The sequence below is a fragment of the Stenella coeruleoalba genome, assembly GCF_951394435.1.
Source record: "Stenella coeruleoalba genome assembly, chromosome: 2".
NCBI lineage: Eukaryota > Metazoa > Chordata > Mammalia > Artiodactyla > Delphinidae > Stenella > Stenella coeruleoalba.
The window spans coordinates 91,966,017-91,979,105 of record NC_137147.1 but is presented as its reverse complement, the minus strand read 5'-3'; the positions used below and the strand labels follow the sequence as shown (position 1 = coordinate 91,979,105).

The window sequence follows — 13,089 nt, the reverse complement described above, 5'->3', positions numbered from 1 at the left end:
TCCTTCACTGGGCTCACAGCTGGTCAGCCAGAACTTTCTCTGAGGCTCCAAAGACTGCTCTACTCTGAGTCCCAGCTAGAAAGGGTGAACAACGTAAGTTTCCTTTTCATTACATGAACTGTTCCAGGAAAGTCAGTCTGTCCCTCAGAGACTCCAGACAGCAGGGCTTCTCTTCCTCCTGCTGGCTCTGAGTTCTACAGATGTAAGAAAAGCAATTCTTCCAACATCCACATGAACTTGCAAGAGGACCTGCATTTCAACGTCACATGGCATCAAGTAGAAACTCCCAGCTGACTCGTACTCCCATCCTCAATACTTGGTTTTGCAATTTGTCTGTTCCTATATTATACACATCTCCACCCCCACCAACCCTCAAAGCCAGCATTATAAACACAGAGAGTAGAAACAAACCTCTCTCCAGACCTTGTCGTTTGGCTCCAGCCAATTCCTTGTATAAGAGCTTGTGTGTCTGTACGTTGGCTCAGATAGCTTCTTGTGGTGTGTACAGAGAAGACTAAAGAATGAAAAGGATGTTCATGTTTTCATCCAGTGCATTTACTGAAAACCTACCATATGTCTGGTGCCATTCCAGTCGCTGTGGATACAGCAGTGAGCTAGATTGTTTCTACATTCATGGAGCTTGCAGTCTGTAGGGGGAGAGAAGAAATTTTTAAAAACAGTTATGTAGGAGACATAAACAAACAAGAACATTTAGGGTAAATGAAAAACACTGAAAGAAATAAGCAAGGATCTGGGATAAATGGGTATCAAATGGAGTGGGGGAAATGACTTTGGTTATGGGCATTCCAGAAAGGTTTCCCTGAGGATGCAGCATTAAGCTGAAACTCTGAGGCTGAGAAGAGGCCAGTCAAGCCAAGATTCCAGGAAAACACTTCTAAGATACAGGTGACAGCAAAATCAAAGGCCCTGAGTCAGAAGAGAGCTCACCCTGTGTGAGGAACTGAAAGGTCAGTCTGGAAGCAGTGTGGGAACATTGAGAGGGTGGAATGCCTTTCGAGTGGATCCAGCTCTCTTTTGAAACCTTAGCTGGAGTGGAATGTGTGGGTTGAGCTCTGGCTTTGCCACTTGCTACTCATTAACAGTCTGTAAGAGTCAATACAGGGAACTCTGCTCAATATTCTGTAACCACCTAATTGGGAAAAGAATTTGAAAAAGGATAGATACATGTATATGTATAACTGAATCACTTTGTTGTACACCTGAAACGAACATAACATTGTTAATCAACCATACTCCAATATAAAATAAAAAGTTAAAAAAAAAAAGAGTCAATACATTTCCCCAAGTTCCTGAATCAGCTGCAGTGGCAATCACCTGACCCCAGGGGGCGCAGGCTGGTTCTTCAGGCCACTGTAATGATTAGATTGAATTTCTTCAGTGTCTTATTAAGGTGAGTCCCCTGGGAGACAGACTCTGAGACGGAGATTTGTACGCAGGAAGTAAATGGGGTGGCACACTTGAGAACGCCTCCTGTGAGGGAGTGAGGAAAGCGAGATTTGGTAAAGTAGTTGCAGGAAAGGTCACAGCCAATCCCAAAGGGAGCTCTGAAGCTGGGAAGGCTTTTTAGAGTCATCTCAAACTGCGGTACAGACACCAGGCCTTTTGCCTCCATGCTGACCAGTCATCAGGTGTGGGCTATCCCTAGGTAGGGAATGTAACTGGGCCAGACAGCTCCCTTCGGCTATAGGAAAGGCCCAGAGAGGGACTCAGCTGTGAGTCATCAGCAGGCCACACTCCCAGCACTGGGAGAATGTGTGTCTGCCCTGCAGTGGGAATTGGGTGACACATCACAACGTTCGCTACACTAATAGCTATTCTGGCCAACCTGATCACAACCAGCCATCACTGAGACTCAAATACCACTGGAATTTCTCCATAGCTGAGACCCTGGCTATTGGGAGGAGACTGTTTTGCTAGTCTCCATTTATTTTAAATATTTTCTGAGATTGCTTAGAAGTGTATTAAGGTCAATATTTTTAAGATGTTCTGTTAGGTAGGCCTCCAGGCAAATACCTTCTGTGAGGGTAAAGTAAACAAATTGCAAAAGATATGTGTTCCTGGTCACTTATATGCTATCCAGGATTTCTCAGAACTGGCCATACCCCTGGACCCCACTCTGCTGGATGGATTTCAGAGCAGGGACATCTGAAGTCCACAGAACCCAGTTCCTGGCCCTCAGAGAACAGATTAGTACAGCTCAAAGGCAAGGCTTCAGATCCACAGATGAGCTGTGTGGCAGCTCACGTTCCAATGAGGTGGCTGTATGTCTCTGTGCAAATCCAATGGCAGGCTGTCACTGGGTAGTGTGGTTGGGTACAAGACCAGCATTGGGGAATAGATGATGATGGGGGTGCAAGGTGCCATATTAGGGGAGGTCAGAAAGGCCTCTGGGATGAGAAAGTGACATCCGAGTAAAGTGAGGAAGTGAGTCATGTAGATTTCTGGAGGTAGGAAGTTCCAGAGAAAGGAAAAAAATGTGCCAATGTGCTAAGGCTGAAGAATGTTCAACTCACAGTAAGGCCAGTGCAGCTGGGCACAGTGGGCCAAAGGAGGACAGGTCAGAGGGCTGCTGGGGCTAGATCATGTGGGGTCAGGAAAGCAGGCCATGGGGAGGACTAGGGATTATTACTATTTTTTTGTGAGTGAAATAGGAAGTCATTAGAGAGTTCTGAGCAAGGAGCGATATGATCTGACATTATGTTTTAAAAGGAACTCTCAGAGAACAGACAGTAGGAGGGAAGGGTAGGCAGAGCACAAGTAGGAAGCTACTGTGGTAATTGGGACATGAGAATAAGATGGTTTAAACCAGGGTAACTGCGGAGGTGGTGAGAACTGATTGGGTGCTGGATAAACTTTGGAAATAGAATTTGCTGATGATTTGGCTATAGGTGTGTGTGAGAGAGAGGAATCAAGGATGACTCCAAGTTCAAGTGTCATTTCTGCGTACAGTCACTCTCCTCTCCCACCTCCACCCCCACTTTGTTTTACTACCCTCCTCTTCTAATCCTGAGGACTCACATTTCCTTACCCAAGTGCTTCAGTGTCACCTCACTCTCCCACCCCAGGCTCTCCCTCTTTGATAGGTCCTCATACTCTGCTTCTAAATGCCTTTTTATATTCCAAACTTTTCTATACTCTGTCCTAGCCTATGAATTCCCTGCATAGTGACTGGTTAACTAGTTTGCAAAAGTAAATAAAGACCAAGGTGCTAGTTTGAAAATGTCATACACCCCTACCACCAACACCCCATACATTTCTATTTTTAGTGCATCACCCCTGCCTTATCTCACAGTCATGACCAATAAAGGAATTTTAGGCACTTGAGAGTCAATGGTGAGAGATGTGAGGCCTGGGGGCCTTTTCTAGAAGGAGCTACTTCATTTATATTATCCTCACAGCAATCTGATCAATATTTTTATTCCCATACTACTGAGCAAAGAAGTGAGATTCCAAGGGTCTGGGCCCAACACATGGCTGGTAAATAACAGAGCTGGGATCCAACCCAAACTGTCTGACTCCAGGGTCCGAGCTCTTCCCCTCCATCCCAAGCCCTGCTGGGGCAGAAGGGTGTGCAAATGATTTCTGGGTTATAAGGACACCAAGAATGGGCCTGCTCTCTAGCTGTGGCACATTCCTGTTACTTCTGAGCTTCAGGCAGACAAGAGAGAACTCAAAATGCCACCTGGTAAATATTTCTAGTGTTTCTTTCTAGTGCTCAAGATAGTTTTACAAATGACTGTTACTTCAGAGCTATGCTCTGCCAATTCGCTACAACTCCAAATTGCCTGCTTTAGAGTCTAGAAGCCCTACATGTGCTTTTGAGCACAAGCTCTGGTCATTTTCAGTCCTCTGGAACAGTCTGATAGTGGACAGTGGTAAAGTAAAATTATAGTTGGAGTTGGGATTTTTTTTTTTTCTCACAGACACCTTGAAATGTGGTGTTTAGTATTTCCTGGCATGAGCTTGGGATCTACTCACATCTCTCTCACCACTTGTAATGTGACTGTAGCACATTAGGTCTATTCTGAATCTTTTTATCCTTCACCTCTATCTATAGGTTCAGAGAAAGAATGAACCATTAATGACCTCATCAATTTAATAGACTATGTCAACTTCTCTATCTAGTCCTATAAACAGAAAATCAGACTTGTGGTTTCCTGCTGCCCATCTGGATTTCCTAACTGCCTTTCAGCCATGAACTTTATTCTTCCTGATTAGAAACAGAGACATTATGGGGAAGGGGGATGGGGAGAGAGGAAGGAAATAGTAATGAATCTTATCAAGGCAACTTCCAACCCTGGGATTATGTCATTCAACTAGGATATGCTTTTGCAGGTAAGGATACCAGTTGGTATGTGTTTCCTTTCCTCGGAAAATACTTTGTGTCAAACTATTTTTCACATAATACTAAAGTTTACTCATTAGCTCACGTTGGTAGTCCATTTACCTTTTAGGAAAAGCTCACCATCACAGATCTATATTAAATTTTTTAGGTATTTAAAAGATAATCTTATGTTTTAGTAAGAGTAACTTTTATGTATGTTGCTGTTAAACTTTAGCAAACAATCAAATAATCATACAGGAATGTAGCTGTAGCTTGATTAGGGACTATTAGCACTCAAATTAATTGATTTTAAATAGTAGTGATAAACTTTATAAGTATTAAATAATATTTTTAAAGTAACAAATAAAACATCAATGTTTATTTTTTGTTTCCCTGGGCTACTTTTAAAAAAGTAGCATTTAATGATCTTTGCTAATAAAGTAGAACAGTGGTCTAGCAAAAGGGAATTACCACGTATTCAACCATACCATCTGCTGTTGCCATGTAAAACAAGACTAATTGATGTGCTAGGCATTTTACATATGTTGTCACAGTTAAATATCCGAATGACTAAATTCAGTGCCCTGAAAAGCTAATAATATCTTTGGACTACATTATATGGTAGAGGATCTGCAACAGTTAAATTTTAAATTTTATTTTGCTCAATTTTAAAATTGGTTTGCAATTCTGAGCATAGTTAATGCTTATAATGGGCTCATTGCCCTGAAGCTTAGAATTGTCATCTTTCATTTAGTCAATAAAGTGTTTATGGAGCAACTACAATGTAATAAAGTCTGGGGTGAATCAGATACAAATTTAATTCTAAGAAAATGACAGTCAAATGCAATTTAAATCAAAACATTTCATGGAACAAGCTCTTTCATGGAACTTTTATAAAGTGACTCAAAAATTTTGTTGGAAAAGCAAATGGCCAATAATTGCCAGGATTATTTTGTAAAAAGAGAACAAGGTAAGGAGTCTCCATCTACCAGACTTATAATACAGACAGTGTGGGACTTCCCTGGTGGCACAGTGGTTAAGAATCTGCCTGCAAATGCAGGGGCCACAGGTTCGAGCCCTGGTCCGGGAGGATCATACATGCCGCAGAGCAACTAAGCCCGTGCACCACAACTACTGAGCCTGCGCTCTAGAGACTGCGAGCCACAACTACTGAGTCCACATGCCACAACTACTGAAGCCTGCATGCCTAGAGCCCATGCTCCTCAACGGGGGAGGCCACCGCAATGAGAAACCCATGCACCGCAACAAGGAGTAGCCCCCGCTCGCCGCAACTGGGGAAAGCCCGTGCACAGCAACCAAGACCCAACACAGCCATAAATAAATTAATTAATTAAAAAATAATAATAATAATACAGACAGTATGTATGGATACAGGGATGAATAAATAAACCAATGCATCACAACAGAAATCCCAGAAAAACAGACATATACGAATATATATATATATATATATATATACTTTAAACATCTTTAAAGTCCTATGAACTGGATCAAAACACTCAAGTTTGGTGCAGCCATATGACTGAGTTCTGACCAACAGAATGTGGCAAGATGGCTTCTCCAGGCCTGGTCCATGAAACCTCCCTTGTATACTGCATGTTCTTTTTTCCCTGGCCTTCTAGACAGATGTAGAAAATTTGGTGGAGCTCTCTGAGGACCAAAAAATTGACAGAGCCACTAGATGGAAGAAGCCTGAATGACTGCATAGAGCAGAGACCCTGTGCCATCCTCTTTGTGCCCCCCCCCCCAGTGTATGGCAACATAACCAAGAAATAAACCTAGGCTGTGTTAAACCACTGAAATTTAACACTGCTTGTTTTAACAGTTAGCCTAGTTTGACTAATATACCCTATAATTACATTCAAATCCCCGTCTCTTCCTACTCAACAATGAACTGTTTGAGGGCAAAAACATACAGTCCTTCATCCAATGTTGCTTAGCAAACAGATGATCAATAAATACTTATTGAATTAATAAATATTCAATTAAGCCAGGAGAAAGGACTAATATATTTTATAATGTCTCCTTGCACCTACTTCTCCTAAAGTGACTATTAAAACAACCATGCACAGAAAAAAAAAATTTCTTAAACATCAGAAAAATAAAATAACAAGTTAATCATATTTCACTATTTCTCAAGTATTCTAATATCTGATATTTTGCTGCAGTAGAAAATAAGAGATTGATCTGGAGGTTTCCAAAAGACACAATCATGCATTCTTTAAAGCAATTAAAAAAAGAAAACTTTCCATCCACTATTCTCATGAGGAAAAGAACAAAATTTGCTACATTCTGTAGGTCCAAGTTAATTCTGATCCCTAGGTTTGCATTTGAAACAAGAAAACTTTATGGAGTCACTTTCTCAAGTCTCTTTTGACTACACAGGCATTTCGACACATTTACTGGAGGCAGCCATTTGCCACAGTGTGGCAATAAATAATACACTAAGTCAAAGTGTATTAAAATGGCATTTAATGTACAACCTTCTCCTCCCTTTTTTTTAATTACTAAGAAATATTTGCAACACATTAACCCCAGGCAATCTTAGGAGACTTTCAATTTAAGAATATTAATATATGTGTTTTACTGAGTACTGAGAGAATCATTAAGTATAAATTAAGGATTCCCTATGGAGAGTGACGCTAATATTAATAGATGAAATTACTGCCCCAATATCCTCCCTTTCCCAAATACGATCTATTTCAGGAAGCCCACAGAAGGTATACATGCCTATCTTCATTTTCAGATTTAAAAAGCCAGTTGTCGGGCTTCCCTGGTGGCACAGTGGTTGAGAGTCTGCCTGCCGATGCAGAGGACATGGGTTCGTGCCCCGGTCCGGGAAGATCCCACATGCCGCGGAGCAGCTGGGCCCGTGACCCATGGCCGCTGAGCCTGCGCATCCGGAGTCTGTGCTCCGCAACGGGAGAGGCCACAACAGTGAGAAGCGCACGTACCGCAAAAAAAAAAAAAAAAAAAAAAAAAGCCAGTTGTCACTATTAAGCAGAAGTTGCATGTATTGATGTAAAATAAATTAATATATGAAAAAAAAAGATATATATGTAGGTATTACTGAATCACTTTGCTGTACACCTGACATTAATACAACATTGAAAATCAACTATACCTCAATTAAAAAAAGAAGAAAGTGCTCCAAAAACTAAATAAATAAAATAAAATAAATTAGTATTGCCATTATAGCTTTAAAAGAGAAATCAGAATTTGACACTTGAACCATTCACTTAGTCATGTAAATTCTTAGAGAACGGACAGTTGCTTTAGTGAAGAATGACTGGATGGCCTTTTCGGAAATGAGCAAGTCTGGTAAATACATGTCTCTTGATTATGTGTCTTGATTATTTAGCAGAATAATTGTTCAGCTTTTCTCCTTTGTGCTACATGATGTCTGGGTGTCTCCTCATCCCTACCCTACCTTACCCTTACCTTGTGCCTTACTAGTTTCTTTGCCAAGGGATGGGGTAAGGATATTTAATATTTCTCAATATTAAAAGGAGTTGAAATTTTAATATGGTTTGTTTGGGGATTGTGTGAAAAAGTCCACACATTAAAATGGCTCCTTAAAAAGGCAACTGCGAAGTGCCATTTATCCCCTCTATCATTTCCTGCCCAACTCCCACCATTTTGTCAACTTTTGTTTTGCCTGAATGGCTTCATGCCAAAGCAACTTCGGGTGCACAGTTGGGTGATCTGGGTTTCTAATTGTTGAGCATCTTCTATCTCAGCACAAATAAAAGCACACATATTTTCTTAATATACTTCCATGTATGTTACTCATATTGTGAATTTTGTTTATGATTTTCATCCTGGTCAAAAAACAATCCTTGCTTCAATTATAAGGAAAGTTTTAATACATTTCTTGGAAAAAAAGTAAGGAAAACATTTTGAATTGAAGTACCAAGAAAAAATTGAATGGCGAAGTATATCTACTATTCTGTTCAATGACACATTTAAATTCATGTTAAACAACTCAATGTATTAAAATATACATTTTCAATTTTCTAATAATTCAAAACTAAGACATGAATTTTTAATATTTTTCCAGGGCAGTCAGTTTCATTATGAAAATACATCTGATTTGCAAGATGCTGGGCTATAGGTGTCATATATACACTCACAAAGGCACCAGTCCTGATCACAAAAGAGGTAATGAAAGCAGGGAAAGATGGTTATATAATTAGGAGCTTGAATTAGATGCTAGTGCAAGATATAATGTGCTGAACTTAAAATGTCTGTAGAATCAAATCTGACTTTTAAAAGAAACAGCTTTACCACAGAAAGTCCAAATAGTGTCATCGTTGTTCAAATCAAGAAGAAAGTAAAAAACCTCTTAAAAGGGAAATAGCAGTGTTTTTTCAGAGCCATTTCATGTCTGCTCTTACAATGCTTACAAATGGAAATAAAGCACATTATGATTCAGAAGAAATGAAACAACAAATTAAATATTATCTAGACACACTCCATCTCTGAGGGTTATATGCTCTGTTGTTTTTATGAGAAGGATTACTCTGTTCTGGATATCCCTATCCAGAAATGTCCCCAGGAAAATACCCCAGGCTTTTACAGGATAGTGGAACAACTGTAATCCAAAAATAGTTGGACGGGGGCAGGAGGCATCAAGGAGTACGAGAGACTTCTCAGCATATTCCTTTGATGAGACGTGAAGGCTGATGATGAACTGCTTTCACTATTTTCTCTCACAGTTTAGTTTTACAATTATGGAATGAAAAGTGGCATTTTATGAGAAAACAATGTTTTCATGTTGATTAAGCATAGTTATGAAAGAGAGGGAGGTCCCCTGAACAATTTAGCAGAATAATTGTTCAGCTTTTCTCCTTTGTGCCTCTATAATCTCTCTCTATGACTCTATCAAAACCAAAATTTTCCCATCTTATGATGGCTCAAACTCTTAACTTTATTTACCCAGAATAGACTTCTATCTTGTTCTACAAACCCATGTATCCATATATCCCTTCCTACCTGACATTTTTTCCTCCTAAACATCCTCTAGGCACTTCAAACTCCACTGAACACATTCTCATTATCCTCACTGTAATTTGTGGTCATGCGGAGAAGTGTTGCAATTATTACTGCATTCTGAAATGCCTCACCCTTGACCTTCCTCATAAAGAATACAAATCTCTGTATACAAAGAGACATAAACTGTTAATGATAGGTTTAGGTTGTTTCTCAAAGTGGTTCTTGTTCTTGCAGCAAAAAAAAAATGGTATATTCCTCTATAGCCTTTACAAATATTAAGAAATAAAATGCTATAAAATCTTTTGATCTTGCTGGCAAAAACTATGTGTTAAGGCTATCTTCTATTAAAGCAGCATTTTTTTGCAGATAGGTAAGTTGGTAGGCAGAGGATGGTTAGATAGACAGGCAGATAGAGGGGAAAAAATAGAGAAATAGAGAGGTATGGATATTGGTGTTTTATAAAATAAAGGAAAAAATGGATGAATGAGTCACTGATTCTCAGTGGGGTGGAAAGACATCCAGAATGTAGTGAGCCAATCTCTCTGCTGAGGGCTCTTTCTTGGTCATTATCTACACAGCTTGAGTTTTAGAGAACAATCTTATTTTCAAATATTTTCCTCCAGTATTATACCACCTGTATCAATTCTAGTCTTTAGGAAATTTGGTCACCAAATTTATAGTGGAAATTAATAAACGTGTCTCACATATTTCTGTTAGGGTCTTCAATTTTTTTCTTTAAGAGAAAATACATTAAATGTTCAGTTGTAGGACAACTTCGATTTTTCAACTTTCCACTTTAGTCATCTCTCAGTTCTCCTCTTTCTTGACCTAACAGCAGCATTCAATAAAGTTGATCCCTTCCTCCTTCTTGAATAGTCTCTTTACTTGGCTTTGGCACATCACTCTCTCTTAGTTCTCTCCTTACATCATTGGCTGCTCCTTCTCAGTCACCTTTGGCGACTCTTCCACAACTACTTGAACTCTAAACGTTGTCCTGCCCCAGGGCTCAATCTTTGGATGTCTTTATATATCTACAATTTCAAGTTGTTTCATGGCTTTAAATACCATTTACATACCACTAATGCTCAAAATTATAGTTCATCCTGGACCTCTTACGTGAAGTCTTTTCTGTCTACTCAAAACCTCCACACAGATGTTTAATACAAATTTAAATTCAATGTGTTGAACACAGAACTCTTGATTTTCCCCTCAACTCTTATCCTCCTGCAGTTAGCCTTATCTCTACCAATATCAATTCATCAATCCAGTTGCTTGGGCCAAAACCCCTGCACGTTTGTGTGATTCCTCTGTTGTCCTCATACCCTACCATCAATCTTTTAGGAACTCTTGTTGGCTCCACCTTAAAAATATATCCATAATACTACCAATTCTCAGCATGTCTTTGTGTTCCAATTTTCTCACCTACATCCACTGCTATGATCTTGGTTAAGCTATTATCATCACAAACCTGGATTACTGCAATAATTTTCTAGCTGTTTTTTTCCTTCCTGTTTCCCTAGTCTATTCTCAACACAGCAGGCAGTGATCCTTTAAAAACTCAAGTCAGCTCATGTCCTTCTTCTGCTCAAAACTCTCCCATGGTTTCCTGTCTTTCCCAGAGTAAAAGCCTCTAAAACCTTAAGTGATCTGCCTCCCCAAGAGCTCTTCTGTCACTCTTCTTATTTGTTGTGTCCCAGCTATACTGACTTTCTTGCTTTTCCTTGAACACATGCCTAGCACTCTGCCACCTCAGGGCTTTTGCACTGGCTGTTCCCTCTGCCTAGAATAATCTTTCTTTAATACTTCCAAGTCTCACTGGATATTTTATTCAATTATCTGCTCAATTTTCACCTTATCAAAGAGACCTTCCCAGACAACGCTAATATAAAATAGTAACAGCTCATTTTCTACCTCACTAATCATGGTTAATTTTCCTCTAAGGCACTTTAAAACCATCTGACATACTACATTTTATGTTAGAGGGGACTCCCTGAACTGTATTATTGGATGTGGAGAAAATGTGGAATATTATAACAAGGAGGAGGCAGTATCCTGGCAGGAATAAGGAGGACTGGGCAGAGGCTCTGAGGAAGAAGATTGTGGTTTGTGAAAAAGAACTTTCTCTCTGTGGACAGAGCCTGGTGTTGCCAGACAACCAGCTCTCATGGCCCCCAAATTGCCTTAATGACTCTGAAAGGGGTTAGTGGAAAGGTGGAGAGATTTGCAGGCTTGTATTTTTTTGCATATGAGATGCCAGAGGTGGAATCTTCAATCATGGTTAGCATCACTTTCCTCCAGTCTTTGCCATGTTGAACTATACCAATGCTCAAACTGCAGGGTTTCCCATAACAGAACGGGTATCCCAATGGCCTAGGGCAATTCCCTGATTAGGATGGCTCACTCTTTTCTTATACCCTTCTTCTGAGGCAATGGTTTCAATGGAAGGCAGTGAGTTGTAAATGCCATAAGACATCACAAGTCTGGGAGCTGGCGCTGGGCCCACCGTGGCTTACCTCCAAATCCCTGGCTTCCCTAAAGCTGAATGCCTGGTTCTCAGCTTATCAAAGTAACACTCTGGCAGAGACCACTTTGAAAATCTGCACCCAAACTACAATTTCAGGGATTTGAGGAATCACACAACTAGCTTTTTCTTTCCATTTCTGTAAGTGGAGAAATGGAGGGTATTTTTAAGGGTAAAGAGCTTTTCTGATTAAGTGGCTCCTTGACTAATCCTAATGCCACCAGAGCCGGTATTTACTGTCACAATCCCCAGACAGGATTGTAAAGTGGGAGGAGTGTGTTCTGTGTACCTTTCCACTCTGGAAACTCTCTCCAACTCTGTTCTCTCAACGTCAACCAAAAGGCCTCTTTAAGGCTATTTACTTTGTTTCCTCTCTGTGAAATATGTTTTAGCTCTGCAGTAATATGAAGGCCACCATGAGTCATCGGAAGGATGGAAGTGAAACGTGGGGGCAAATTTAGGTCAGATGCTAAGAAGAGCAAGACACACAGGCCAAAACCTTGTCAGTGAAGCAAAACCAGGACAGGGGAGCTGTGCTGGAGTCAGAGCAAGAAGCATTCATCTGGGGAACTAGGATATACAAAAATGATTCATGGGCAAATAAATCCAAGATCAAAGGGAGTAAAGGGTTGAATGAATTACGTTTTGGGGTAAGGCGTAGGAAATAGGGCATGTACACAGTTGGTCTGAATGAACGTTCAGCTTTGTGTGTTTGTTTTGTGTGTGGGGGTGTGTGTCCTCTTTGGAAAACTAAAGACTCCCGTGTATTAGGTGCACTTCTACTGTTCTTATAGAGAGAACTAACATTTACTGCGCACTTTCTCTGTGACAGGCAAGGGCTTTACTTGCATTATTTTATTGAATTCTTGCAGCTATGGTGTAAGTGCTATGTTTACCCCCATCACTTGTTTAAACTTATAGAGTAATACGTGTAGACTCTAGGCTTTGAATCCGACTCTGGCTGATTCTAGAGACAATGCCCACTCTAAACAGCCATTTGGCCTCCATATGGTAGAGTGTTGGATTAACAAACAGCCCGCATTTGACACACAGCAACACTCCCCAGGGTCTAAGTCAATAAACTGGGACTTCCTCAAAACCCTCCCTCATGTAATGCTGTTCCCCTGAAACTTTCAATGATCCTTCTAGTTCCCCAGGTTCTGTGATAATAATTTATCTGCTCTGATATCTCAGAATTTAATGAACT

General features: G+C 40.2%; 1 protein-coding gene across 1 annotated transcript in view; it reads right to left on the bottom strand.

Annotated features, from left to right (window-relative positions):
• Positions 1 to 637: 637 nt before the first annotated feature.
• The window catches only part of DTWD1 (DTW domain containing 1), a 95,772-nt gene continuing 83,320 nt past the window's right edge, over positions 638 to 13,089 (bottom strand). The window contains exon 9 of the transcript XR_013827333.1: positions 638 to 647. The gene's annotated coding sequence lies outside the window, so the exon portion shown is untranslated. The remainder of the gene's footprint in view (positions 648 to 13,089) is intronic.